At 40.8% G+C, this 14,482-nt stretch overlaps 1 long non-coding RNA gene across 1 annotated transcript in view; it reads right to left on the bottom strand.

The window, feature by feature from the left end:
• LOC149120927 (uncharacterized) overlaps window positions 1–13,349 on the bottom strand; it is a 33,808-nt gene extending 20,459 nt beyond the window's left edge. The window contains exon 1 of the long non-coding RNA XR_016225545.1: window positions 13,208–13,349. This is a non-coding gene — a long non-coding RNA (uncharacterized LOC149120927). The remainder of the gene's footprint in view (window positions 1–13,207) is intronic.
• Window positions 13,350–14,482: the final 1,133 nt, after the last annotated feature.

Here is a 14,482-nt window from a genome sequence, read left to right as displayed (position 1 = left end):
TAGAAATCATAAATGACTATGATAGAATGTAACTTTTAACAGAGGTGTAGAAGGCATGGTTTAATATCCAGTTTTGAGAATACAATTTTCATTTGTGTTTTATTGATATTTATACTTCTTTTAAGATTCATTTTTTTATTTAGAAGTCAGAGTAACAGAGAAGGAGAGGCACAGAGAGAGAGAGAGAGAGAGAGAGAGAGAGGTGTTTTCCATCTCCTGCTTCACTCCTCAATTGGCAGCAGCAGCACAGCGCTGACCCCTTATAGTTCTTTACAAATCATTTTACACTGTCTTTTTATTCATCTAGTAAAGAGACAGAAGAATGGACACAGAGCTAACTCTGTCCAAAATCTTGCTTGTATTGCATCAGAATACAAAATTTGGGAAGGAAGAAGGCAAAACCAACTCAGACCCAGAAAACATGTAGGAAATTGCCACTCAAGAAACCAAAAGTCAGCTGAGGCACCCAAAACAAGGACAGCAAGCCAGAATTGGAGCAAGCCAACAGCTGTGCCCTGATTGAAAAAGACCATTCCTCTTGTGCCCTGAACTCAATATTGCCGCCTCAAAACAAAAGCTCACATCAAAAAATTCATTACAAACCATGATACATAAGAAAAAAGAGAAAAAAAGCCGAAGAAATGCAAGAATCCATAATGATATTGGGCTTGATTTAGTCGCAGGGAAACCGGCCGTTCCCGGATTCATTCACCCCTCCAGCTGACTGCTTGTGGAATTCTGACTGAATTAACCTGAAAATCACAGTGAAACTCAGTTTGGAGGCAATTAATATCTGTCACCTCAGCCAAAGTGTTCCATTTGATTTTCCAAAACACAAAAACTCACCTTGGTCATGTTGCCTGTAAATTTCTAAGCTTCAAACACCTATTAGCTGTCTTTTTTAATTCATAATGGCTACTCTGTCCAAACTCTTGTTTGTATTGCGTCAGAATACAACATTTGGGAAGGAAGAAGGCAAAACAAACTCAGACCCAGAAAACATTTAGGAAATTGCCGCTCAAGAAACCACATATCGGCTGAGGCACTCAAAACTACGACAGCAAGAGGCACCCAAAACATTTAGGAAATTGCCGCTCAAGAAGCCAAAAGTCACTGAGGCTCCCAAAACAATGACAGCAAGCCAGAATTGGAGCAAGCCAACAGCTTTACCCTTTTTGAAAAAGAACCTTCCTCTTGTGCCCTGAACTCCATATTGCAGCCTCAAAACCAAAGCTCACATCAGAAAACTCATTACAAACCATGATAAATTAGAGAAAAGAGAAAAAAGCCAAAGAAATACAAGAAACCATAATGATATTGGGCTTGATTTAGTCGCAAGGAAACCGGCTGTTTCCGGATTCATCCACCCCTCCAGCTGACGGCCTGTGGATTTCTGACTGAATTAACCTGAAAATCGCAGGGAAACTCAGTTTGGAGGCAATTAATATCTGTCACCTCAGCCAAAGTGTTCCATTTGATTTTCCAAAACACAAAACCTCACCTTGGTCGTGTTACCTGTAGATTTCTAAGCTTCAAACGCCTATTTGTTTTGTGTTTTATTTCATAATGGCTACTCTGCCCACAGTCTTGTTTGTATGGCGTCAGAATACAAAATTTGGGAAGGTAGAAGGGAAAAGCAACTCAGACCCAGAAAACATTTAGGAAATTGCTGCTCAAGAAACCACAAATCGGCTGAGGCACCCAAAACAATGACAGCAAGTCAGAATTGAAGCAGGCCAACAGCTGTGCCCTGTTTGAAAAAGACCATTCCTCCGGTGCCCTGAAGTCCATATTGCAGCCTCAAAACCAAAGCTCACATCGGAAAATTCATTACAAACCATGATAAATAAGAAAAAGGAGAAAAAAGCCAAAGAAATGGAAGAATCCATAATGAAATCAGAGTTGATTCAGTCGCAAGGAAACCGGCTGTTCCCGGAATCATCCACCCCTCCAGCTGACTGCCTGTGTAATTCTGACTGAATTAACCTGAAAATCGCAGTGAAACTCAGTTTGGAGGCAATTAATATCTATCACCTCAGCCAAAGTGTTCCATTTGATTTTCCAAAACACAAAAACTCACCTTGGTCGTGTTACCTGTAGATTTCTAAGCTTCAAATGCCTATTTGCTGTATTTTTATTTCATAATGGCTACTATGCCCACAGTCTTGTTTGTATGGTGTCAGAATAGAAAATTTGGGAAGGAAGAAGGCAAAACCAACTCAGACCCAGAAAACATTTAGGAAATTGCCGCTCACAAACCACATATCGGCTGAGGCACCCAAAACAATGACAGCAAGCCAGAATTGGAGCAGGCCAACAGCTGTGCCCTGTTTGAAAAAGACCATTCCCCCGGTGCCCTGAACTCCATATTGCCGCCATAAAACCAAAGCTCACATCAGAAAATTTGTTACAAACCATGATAAATAAGAAAAATGAGAAAAAAGCCAAAGAAATGCAAGAATCCATAATGACATTTGTCCTTATTAGTCACAAGGAAACCAGCTGTTGCTGGATTCATCCTCTGCTCCAGCTGACTGCCTGTGGAATTCTGACTGAATTAACCTGAAAATCGCAGTGAAACTCAGTTTGGAGGCAATTACTATCTGTCACCTCAGCCAAAGTGTTCCATTTGATTTTCCAAAACACAAAAACTCACCTTGGTCGTGTTACCTGTAGATTTCTAAGCTTCAAATGCCTATTTGTTGTGTTTTTTATTTCATAATGGCTACTCTGCCCAAACTCTTGTTTGTATGGCGTCAGAATACAAAATTTGGGAAGGAAGAAGGCAAAACCAACTCAGGCCCAGAAAACATTTAGGAAATTGCCACTCAAGAAACCAAGTCAGCTGAGGCACCCACAACAATGACAGCAAGCCAGAATTGGAGCAAGCCAACAGCTGTGCCCTGATTGAAAAAGAACCTTCCTCTTGTACCCTGAACTCAATATGCCAGCCTCAGAACCAAAGCTCACATCAGAAAATTCATTACGAACCATGATAAATAAGAAAAAGGAGAAAAAAGACAAAGAAATGCAAGAATCCGTAATGATATCGGGCTTGATATAGTCGCAAGGAAACCGGCTGCTCCCGGATTCATCCACCCCTCCAGCTGACTGCCTATGGAATTCTGACTGAATTAACCTCAAAATAGCAGTGAAACTCATTTTGGAGACAATTAATATTTGTCACCTCAGCTAAAGTGTTCCATTTTATTTTGCAAAACACAAAAACTCACCTTGGTCGTGTTACCTGTAGATTTCTAAACTTCAAATGCCTATTTGTTGTGTTTTTTCTTTCATAATGGCTATTCTACCCAAACTCTTTTTGTATGGCGTCAGAATACAAAATTTGGGAAGGAAGAAGGGAAAAACAACTCAGACCCAGAAAACATTTCGCAAATTGCCACTCAAGAAACTACAAATCAGCTGAGGATCCCAAACAATGAAAGCAAGCCAGAATTGAGGCAGGCCAATAGCTGTGCCCTGTTTGAAACAGAACATTCCTCTTGCTCCCTGAACTCCATTTTGCAGCCTCAAAACCAAAGCTCATATCAGAAAATTCATTACAAACCATGATAAATAAGAAAAAGGAGAAAAAAGCCAAAGAAATGCAAGAATCCGTAATGTTATTGGGCTTGATTTAGTCACATGGAAGCCAGCTGTTCGCGGATTCATTCACCCCTCCAGTTGACTGCCTGTGGAATTCTGACTGAATTAACCTGAAAATCGCAGTGAAACTCAGTTTGGAGGCAATTAATATCTGTCACCTCAGCCAAAGTATTCCATTTTATTTTCCAAAACACAAAAAATCACCTTGGTCATGTTACCTGTAGATTTCTAAGCTTCAAACGCCTATTTGTTGTGTTTTTTATTTCATAATGGCTACTCTGCCCAAACTCTTGTTTGTTTGGCGTCAGAATACAAAATTTCAGAAGGAATAAGGCAAAACCAACTCAGGCCCAGAAAACATTTAGGAAATTGCCGCTCAAGAAACCAAAATTCAGCTGAGCCACCCAAAGCAATGACAGCAAGCCAGAATTAGAGCAAGCCAACAGCTGTGCCCTGTTTGAAAAAGAACCTTCCTCTTCTGCCCTGAACTCAATATGCCAGCCTCAGAACCAAAGCTCACATCAGAAAATTCATTACAAACCATGATAAATAAGAAAAAGGAGAAAAAAGAAAAGAAAAGCAAGAATCCATAATGATATTGGGCTTGATTCAGTCGCAAGGAAACCGGCTGTTCCCGGAATCATCCGCCCCTCCAGCTGACTGCCTGTGGAATTCTGACTGAATTAACCTGAAAATCGCAGTGAAACTCACTTTGGAGGCAATTAATATCTGTCACCTCAGCCAAAGTGTTCCATTTGTTTTTCCAAAACACAAAAACTCACCTTGGTTGTGTTACCTGTAGATTTCCAAGCTTCAAACGCCTATTTGTTGTGTTTTTCTATTTCATAATGGCTACTCTGCCGAAACTCTTGTTTGTATGGCGTCAGAATACAAAATTTGGGTAGGAAGAAGGCAAAACAAACTCAGACCCAGAAAACATTTAGGAATTTGCCGCTCACAAACCACATATCGGCTGAGGCACCCAAAACAATGACAGCAAGCCAGAATTGGAGCAGGTCAACAGCTGTGCCCTGTTTGAAAAAGACCATTCCCCCGGTGCCCTAAACTTCATATTGTAGCCACAAAACCAAAGCTCACATCAGAAAATTCATTACAAATCATGATAAATAGGAAATCAGAGAAAAAAGCCAGAGAAATGCAAGAATCCATAATGACATTTGGCCTTATTAGTCACAAGGAAACCGGCTGTTCCCGGATTCATCCTCTGCTCCAGCTGACTGCCTGTGGAATTCTGACTGAATTAACCTGAAAATCGCAGTGAAACTCAGTTTGGAGGCAATTACTATCTGTCACCTCAGCCAAAGTGTTCCATTTGATTTTCCAAAACACAAAAACTCACCTTGGTCGTGTTACCTGTAGATTTTGAAGGTTTAAACGCCTATTTGTTGTGTTTTTTATTTCATAGTGGCTACTCTGCTGAAACTCTTGTTTGTATGGCATCAGAATACAAAATTTGGGAAGGAAGAAGGCAAAACCAACTCAGACCCAGAAACATTTAGGAAATTGCCGCTCAGAATACACAAATCGGCTGAGGCACCCAAAACAATGACAGCAAGCCAGAATTGGAGCAGGCCAACTTCTGTGCCCTGTTTGAAAAAGAGCCTTCCTCTTGCACCCTGAACTCCAGATTGCAGCCTCAAAACCAAAGCTCACGTCAGAAAATTCATTACAAACCATGATAAATAAGAAAAAGGAGAAAAAAGCCAAAGAAATGCAAGAATCCATAATGATATTGGGCTTGATTCAGTCACAAGGAAACCGGCTGTTCCTGGATTCATCCACCCGTCCAGCTGACTGCCTGTGGAATTCTGACTGAATTAACTTGAAAATCGCAGTGAAACTCAGTTTGGAGGCAATTAATATCTGTCACCTCAGCCAAAGTGTTCCATTTGATTTTCCAAAACACAAAAACTCACCTTGGTCATGTTGCCTGTAAATTTCTAAGCTTCAAACACCTATTAGCTGTCTTTTTTAATTCATAATGGCTACTCTGTCCAAACTCTTGTTTGTATTGCGTCAGAATACAACATTTAGGAAGGAAGAAGGCAAAACAAACTCAGACCCAGAAAACATTTAGGAAATTGCCGCTCAAGAAACCACAAATCGGCTGAGGCACTCAAAACTACGACAGCAAGAGGCACCCAAAACATTTAGGAAATTGCCGCTCAAGAAGCCAAAAGTCACTGAGGCTCCCAAAACAATGACAGCAAGCCAGAATTGGAGCAAGCCAACAGCTTTACCCTTTTTGAAAAAGAACCTTCCTCTTGTGCCCTGAACTCCATATTGCAGCCTCAAAACCAAAGCTCACATCAGAAAATTCATTACAAACCATGATAAATTAGAGAAAAGAGAAAAAAGCCAAAGAAATACAAGAAACCATAATGATATTGGGCTTGATTTAGTCGCAAGGAAACCGGCTGTTTCCGGATTCATCCACCCCTCCAGCTGACGGCCTGTGGATTTCTGACTGAATTAACCTGAAAATCGCAGGGAAACTCAGTTTGGAGGCAATTAATATCTGTCACCTCAGCCAAAGTGTTCCATTTGATTTTCCAAAACACAAAACCTCACCTTGGTCGTGTTACCTGTAGATTTCTAAGCTTCAAACGCCTATTTGTTTTGTGTTTTATTTCATAATGGCTACTCTGCCCACAGTCTTGTTTGTATGGCGTCAGAATACAAAATTTGGGAAGGTAGAAGGGAAAAGCAACTCAGACCCAGAAAACATTTAGGAAATTGCTGCTCAAGAAACCACAAATCGGCTGAGGCACCCAAAACAATGACAGCAAGCCAGAATTGGAGCAGGTCAACAGCTGTGCCCTGTTTGAAAAAGACCATTCCTCCGGTGCCCTGAAGTCCATATTGCAGCCTCAAAACCAAGGTCACATCGGAAAATTCATTACAAACCATGATAAATAAGAAAAAGGAGAAAAAAGCCAAAGAAATGGAAGAATCCATAATGAATTCAGAGTTGATATAGTCGCAAGGAAACCGGCTGTTCCCGGATTGATCCACTGCTCCAGCTGACTGCCTGTGGAATTCTGACCGAATTAACCTGAAAATCGCAGTGAAACTCAGTTTGGAGGCAATTAATATCTGTCACTTCAGCCAAACTGTTCCATTTCATTTTCTAAAACACAAAAACTCACCTTGGTCGTGTTACCTGTAGATTTCTAAGCTTCAAACGCCTATTAGTTGTGTTTTTCATTTCATAATGGCTGCTCTGCCCAAACTCTTGTTTGTTTGGCGTCAGAATACAAAATTTCGGAAGGAATAAGGCAAAACCAACTCAGGCCCAGAAAACATTTAGGAAATTGCCGCTCAAGAAACCAAAATTCAGCTGAGCCACCCAAAGCAATGACAGCAAGACAGAATTAGAGCAAGCCAACAGCTGTGCCCTGTTTGAAAAAGAACCTTCCTCTTCTGCCCTGAACTCAATATGCCAGCCTCAGAACCAAAGTTCACATCAGAAAATTCATTACAAACCATGATAAATAAGAAAAAGGAGAAAAAACCAAAAGAAAAGCAAGAATCCATAATGATATTGGGCTTGATTCAGTCGCAAGGAAACCGGCTGTTCCCAGAATCATCCACCCCTCCAGCTGACTGCCTGTGTAATTCTGACTGAATTAACCTGAAAATCGCAGTGAAACTCAGTTTGGAGGCAATTAATATCTATCACCTCAGCCAAAGTGTTCCATTTGATTTTCCAAAACACAAAAACTCACCTTGGTCGTGTTACCTGTAGATTTCTAAGCTTCAAATGCCTATTTGTTGTGTTTTTATTTCATAATGGCTACTATGCCCACAGTCTTGTTTGTATGGCGTCAGAATAGAAAATTTGGGAAGGAAGAAGGCAAAACCAACTCAGACCCAGAAAACATTTAGGAAATTGCCGCTCACAAACCACATATCGGCTGAGGCACCCAAAACAATGACAGCAAGCCAGAATTGGAGCAGGCCAACAGCTGTGCCCTGTTTGAAAAAGACCATTCCCCCGGTGCCCTGAACTCCATATTGCCGCCATAAAACCAAAGCTCACATCAGAAAATTTGTTACAAACCATGATAAATAAGAAAAATGAGAAAAAAGCCAAAGAAATCAAGAATCCATAATGACATTTGGCCTTATTAGTCACAAGGAAACCAGCTGTTGCTGGATTCATCCTCTGCTCCAGCTCACTGCCTGTGGAATTCTGACTGAATTAACCTGAAAATCGCAGTGAAACTCAGTTTGGAGGCAATTAATATCTGTCACCTCAGCCAAAGTGTTCCATTTGATTTTCCAAAACACAAAAACTCACCTTGGTCGTGTTACCTGTAGATTTCTAAGCTTCAAATGCCTATTTGTTGTGTTTTTTATTTCATAATGGCTACTCTGCCCAAACTCTTGTTTGTATGGCGTCAGAATACAAAATTTGGGAAGGAAGAAGGCAAAACCAACTCAGGCCCAGAAAACATTTAGGAAATTGCCACTCAAGAAACCAAGTCAGCTGAGGCACCCACAACAATGACAACAAGCCATAATTGGAGCAAGCCAACAGCTGTACCCTGTTTGAAAAAGAACCTTCCTCTTGTACCCTGAACTCAATATGCCAGCCTCAGAACCAAAGCTCACATCAGAAAATTCATTACAAACCATGATAAATAAGAAAAAGGAGAAAAAAGACAAAGAAATGCAAGAATCCGTAATGATATCGGGCTTGATATAGTCGCAAGGAAACCGGCTGCTCCCGGATTCATCCACCCCTCCAGCTGACTGCCTATGGAATTCTGACTGAATTAACCTCAAAATAGCAGTGAAACTCATTTTGGAGACAATTAATATTTGTCACCTCAGCTAAAGTGTTCCATTTTATTTTGCAAAACACAAAAACTCACCTTGGTCGTGTTACCTGTAGATTTCTAAACTTCAAATGCCTATTTGTTGTGTTTTTTCTTTCATAATGGCTATTCTACCCAAACTCTTGTTTGTATGGCGTCAGAATACAAAATTTGGGAAGGAAGAAGGGAAAAACAACTCAGACCCAGAAAACATTTCGCAAATTGCCACTCAAGAAACTACAAATCAGCTGAGGATCCCAAACAATGAAAGCAAGCCAGAATTGAGGCAGGCCAATAGCTGTGCCCTGTTTGAAACAGAACATTCCTCTTGCTCCCTGAACTCCATTTTGCAGCCTCAAAACCAAAGCTCATATCAGAAAATTCATTACAAACCATGATAAATAAGAAAAAGGAGAAAAAAGCCAAAGAAATGCAAGAATCCGTAATGTTATTGGGCTTGATTTAGTCACATGGAAGCCGGCTCTTCGCGGATTCATTCACCCCTCCAGTTGACTGCCTGTGGAATTCTGACTGAATTAACCTGAAAATCGCAGTGAAACTCAGTTTGGAGGCAATTAATATCTGTCACCTCAGCCAAAGTGTTCCATTTTATTTTCCAAAACACAAAAAATCACCTTGGTCATGTTACCTGTAGATTTCTAAGCTTCAAACGCCTATTTGTTGTGTTTTTTATTTCATAATGGCTACTCTGCCCAAACTCTTGTTTGTTTGGCGTCAGAATACAAAATTTCAGAAGGAATAAGGCAAAACCAACTCAGGCCCAGAAAACATTTAGGAAATTGCCGCTCAAGAAACCAAAATTCAGCTGAGCCACCCAAAGCAATGACAGCAAGCCAGAATTAGAGCAAGCCAACAGCTGTGCCCTGTTTGAAAAAGAACCTTCCTCTTCTGCCCTGAACTCAATATGCCAGCCACAGAACCAAAGCTCACATCAGAAAATTCATTACAAACCATGATAAATAAGAAAAAGGAGAAAAAAGAAAAGAAAAGCAAGAATCCATAATGATATTGGGCTTGATTCAGTCGCAAGGATACCGGCTGTTCCCGGAATCATCCGCCCCTCCAGCTGACTGCCTGTGGAATTCTGACTGAATTAACCTGAAAATCGCAGTGAAACTCACTTTGGAGGCAATTAATATCTGTCACCTCAGCCAAAGTGTTCCATTTGATTTTCCAAAACACAAAAACTCACCTTGGTTGTGTTACCTGTAGATTTCCAAGCTTCAAACGCCTATTTGTTGTGTTTTTCTATTTCATAATGGCTACTCTGCCGAAACTCTTGTTTGTATGGCGTCAGAATAGAAAATTTGGGTAGGAAGAAGGCAAAACAAACTCAGACCCAGAAAACATTTAGGAATTTGCCGCTCACAAACCACATATCGGCTGAGGCACCCAAAACAATGACAGCAAGCCAGAATTGGAGCAGGTCAACAGCTGTGCCCTGTTTGAAAAAGACCATTCCCCCGGTGCCCTAAACTTCATATTGCAGCCACAAAACCAAAGCTCACATCAGAAAATTCATTACAAATCATGATAAATAGGAAATCAGAGAAAAAAGCCAGAGAAATGCAAGAATCCATAATGACATTTGGCCTTATTAGTCACAAGGAAACCGGCTGTTCCCGGATTCATCCTCTGCTCCAGCTGACTGCCTATGGAATTCTGCCTGAATTAACCTGAAAATCGCAGGGAAACTCAGTTTGGAGGCAATTACTATCTGTCACCTCAGCCAAAGTGTTCCATTTGATTTTCCAAAACACAAAAACTCACCTTGGTCGTGTTACCTGTAGATTTTGAAGGTTTAAACGCCTATTTGTTGTGTTTTTTATTTCATAGTGGCTACTCTGCTGAAACTCTTGTTTGCATGGCATCAGAATACAAAATTTGGGAAGGAAGAAGGCAAAACCAACTCAGACCCAGAAACATTTAGGAAATTGCCGCTCAGAATACACAAATCGGCTGAGGCACCCAAAACAATGACAGCAAGCCAGAATTGGAGCAGGCCAACTTCTGTGCCCTGTTTGAAAAAGAGCCTTCCTCTTGCACCCTGAACTCCAGATTGCAGCCTCAAAACCAAAGCTCACGTCAGAAAATTCATTACAAACCATGATAAATAAGAAAAAGGAGAAAAAAGCCAAAGAAATGCAAGAATCCATAATGATATTGGGCTTGATTCAGTCACAAGGAAACCGGCTGTTCCTGGATTCTTCCACCCGTCCAGCTGACTGCCTGTGGAATTCTGACTGAATTAACTTGAAAATCGCAGTGAAACTCAGTTTGGAGGCAATTAATATCTGTCACCTCAGCCAAAGTGTTCCATTTGATTTTCCAAAACACAAAAACTCACCTTGGTCATGTTGCCTGTAAATTTCTAAGCTTCAAACACCTATTAGCTGTCTTTTTTAATTCATAATGGCTACTCTGTCCAAACTCTTGTTTGTATTGCGTCAGAATACAACATTTAGGAAGGAAGAAGGCAAAACAAACTCAGACCCAGAAAACATTTAGGAAATTGCCGCTCAAGAAACCACAAATCGGCTGAGGCACTCAAAACTACGACAGCAAGAGGCACCCAAAACATTTAGGAAATTGCCGCTCAAGAAGCCAAAAGTCACTGAGGCTCCCAAAACAATGACAGCAAGCCAGAATTGGAGCAAGCCAACAGCTTTACCCTTTTTGAAAAAGAACCTTCCTCTTGTGCCCTGAACTCCATATTGCAGCCTCAAAACCAAAGCTCACATCAGAAAATTCATTACAAACCATGATAAATTAGAGAAAAGAGAAAAAAGCCAAAGAAATACAAGAAACCATAATGATATTGGGCTTGATTTAGTCGCAAGGAAACCGGCTGTTTCCGGATTCATCCACCCCTCCAGCTGACGGCCTGTGGATTTCTGACTGAATTAACCTGAAAATCGCAGGGAAACTCAGTTTGGAGGCAATTAATATCTGTCACCTCAGCCAAAGTGTTCCATTTGATTTTCCAAAACACAAAACCTCACCTTGGTCGTGTTACCTGTAGATTTCTAAGCTTCAAACGCCTATTTGTTTTGTGTTTTATTTCATAATGGCTACTCTGCCCACAGTCTTGTTTGTATGGCGTCAGAATACAAAATTTGGGAAGGTAGAAGGGAAAAGCAACTCAGACCCAGAAAACATTTAGGAAATTGCTGCTCAAGAAACCACAAATCGGCTGAGGCACCCAAAACAATGACAGCAAGCCAGAATTGAAGCAGGCCAACAGCTGTGCCCTGTTTGAAAAAGACCATTCCTCCGGTGCCCTGAAGTCCATATTGCAGCCTCAAAATCAAAGCTCACATCGGAAAATTCATTACAAACCATGATAAATAAGAAAAAGGAGAAAAAAGCCAAAGAAATGGAAGAATCCATAATGAAATCAGAGTTGATATAGTCGCAAGGAAACCGGCTGTTCCCGGATTCATCCACTGCTCCAGCTGACTGCCTGTGGAATTCTGACCGAATTAACCTGAAAATCGCAGTGAAACTCAGTTTGGAGGCAATTAATATCTGTCACTTCAGCCAAACTGTTCCATTTCATTTTCTAAAACACAAAAACTCACCTTGGTCGTGTTACCTGTAGATTTCTAAGCTTCAAACGCCTATTAGTTGTGTTTTTTATTTCATAATGGCTGCTCTGCCCAAACTCTTGTTTGTTTGGCGTCAGAATACAAAATTTCGGAAGGAATAAGGCAAAACCAACTCAGGCCCAGAAAACATTTAGGAAATTGCCGCTCAAGAAACCAAAATTCAGCTGAGCCACCCAAAGCAATGACAGCAAGCCAGAATTAGAGCAAGCCAACAGCTGTGCCCTGTTTGAAAAAGAACCTTCCTCTTCTGCCCTGAACTCAATATGCCAGCCTCAGAACCAAAGTTCACATCAGAAAATTCATTACAAACCATGATAAATAAGAAAAAGGAGAAAAAACCAAAAGAAAAGCAAGAATCCATAATGATATTGGGCTTGATTCAGTCGCAAGGAAACCGGCTGTTCCCGGAATCATCCACCCCTCCAGCTGACTGCCTGTGTAATTCTGACTGAATTAACCTGAAAATCGCAGTGAAACTCAGTTTGGAGGCAATTAATATCTATCACCTCAGCCAAAGTGTTCCATTTGATTTTCCAAAACACAAAAACTCACCTTGGTCGTGTTACCTGTAGATTTCTAAGCTTCAAATGCCTATTTGTTGTGTTTTTATTTCATAATGGCTACTATGCCCACAGTCTTGTTTGTATGGCGTCAGAATAGAAAATTTGGGAAGGAAGAAGGCAAAACCAACTCAGACCCAGAAAACATTTAGGAAATTGCCGCTCACAAACCACATATCGGCTGAGGCACCCAAAACAATGACAGCAAGCCAGAATTGGAGCAGGCCAACAGCTGTGCCCTGTTTGAAAAAGACCATTCCCCCGGTGCCCTGAACTCCATATTGCCGCCATAAAACCAAAGCTCACATCAGAAAATTCGTTACAAACCATGATAAATAAGAAAAATGAGAAAAAAGCCAAAGAAATGCAAGAATCCATAATGACATTTGGCCTTATTAGTCACAAGGAAACCGGCTGTCGCTGGATTCATCCTCTGCTCCAGCTCACTGCCTGTGGAATTCTGACTGAATTCACCTGAAAATCGCAGTGAAACTCAGTTTGGAGGCAATTAATATCTGTCACCTCAGCCAAAGTGTTCCATTTGATTTTCCAAAACATAAAAAATCACCTTGGTCGTGTTACTTGTAGATTTCTAAGCTTCAAATGCCTATTTGTTGTGTTTTTTATTTCATAATGGCTACTCTGCCCAAACTCTTGTTTGTATGGCGTCAGAATACAAAATTTGGGAAGGAAGAAGGCAAAACCAACTCAGGCCCAGAAAACATTTAGGAAATTGCCACTCAAGAAACCAAGTCAGCTGAGGCACACACAACAATGACAGCAAGCCATAATTGGAGCAAGCCAACAGCTGTACCCTGTTTGAAAAAGAACCTTCCTCTTGTACCCTGAACTCAATATGCCAGCCTCAGAACCAAAGCTCACATCAGAAAATTCATTACAAACCATGATAAATAAGAAAAAGGAGAAAAAAGACAAAGAAATGCAAGAATCCGTAATGATATTGGGCTTGATATAGTCGCAAGGAAACCGGCTGCTCCCGGATTCATCCACCCCTCCAGCTGACTGCCTATGGAATTCTGACTGAATTAACCTCAAAATAGCAGTGAAACTCATTTTGGAGACAATTAATATTTGTCACCTCAGCTAAAGTGTTCCATTTCATTTTCCAAAACACAAAAATTCACCTTGGTCGTGTTACCTGTAGATTTCTAAACTTCAAATGCCTATTTGTTGTGTTTTTTCTTTCATAATGGCTATTCTACCCAAACTCTTGTTTGTATGGCGTCAGAATACAAAATTTGGGAAGGAAGAAGGCAAAACCAACTCAGACCCAGAAAACATTTCGCAAATTGCCACTCAAGAAACCACAAATCAGCTGAGGATCCCAAACAATGAAAGCAAGCCAGAATTGAGGCAGGCCAACAGCTGTGCCCTGTTTGAAACAGAACATTCCCCCGGTGCCCTAAACTCCATATTGCAGCCACAAAACCAAAGCTCACATCAGAAAATTCATTACAAACCATGATAAATAGGAAATCAGAGAAAAAATCCAGAGAAATGCAAGAATCCATAATGACATTTGGCCTTATTAGTCACAAGGAAACCGGCTGTTCCCGGATTCATCCTCTGCTCCAGCTGACTGCCTGTGGAATTCTGACTGAATTAACCTGAAAATCGCAGTGAAACTCAGTTTGGAGGCAATTACTATCTGTCACCTCAGCCAAAGTGTTCCATTTGATTTTCCAAAACACAAAAACTCACCTTGGTCGTGTTACCTGTAGATTTTGAAGGTTTAAACGCCTATTTGTTGTGTTTTTTATTTCATAGTGGCTACTCTGCTGAAACTCTTGTTTCTATGGCATCAGAATACAAAATTTGGGAA

This window comes from Oryctolagus cuniculus, chromosome 18 (assembly GCF_051225735.1).
Source record: "Oryctolagus cuniculus isolate XC-2025 breed Fujian yellow rabbit chromosome 18, ASM5122573v1, whole genome shotgun sequence".
NCBI lineage: Eukaryota > Metazoa > Chordata > Mammalia > Lagomorpha > Leporidae > Oryctolagus > Oryctolagus cuniculus.
Note: the sequence above shows the minus strand (reverse complement) of the source record. Positions and strands in the feature narration are given on the sequence as shown.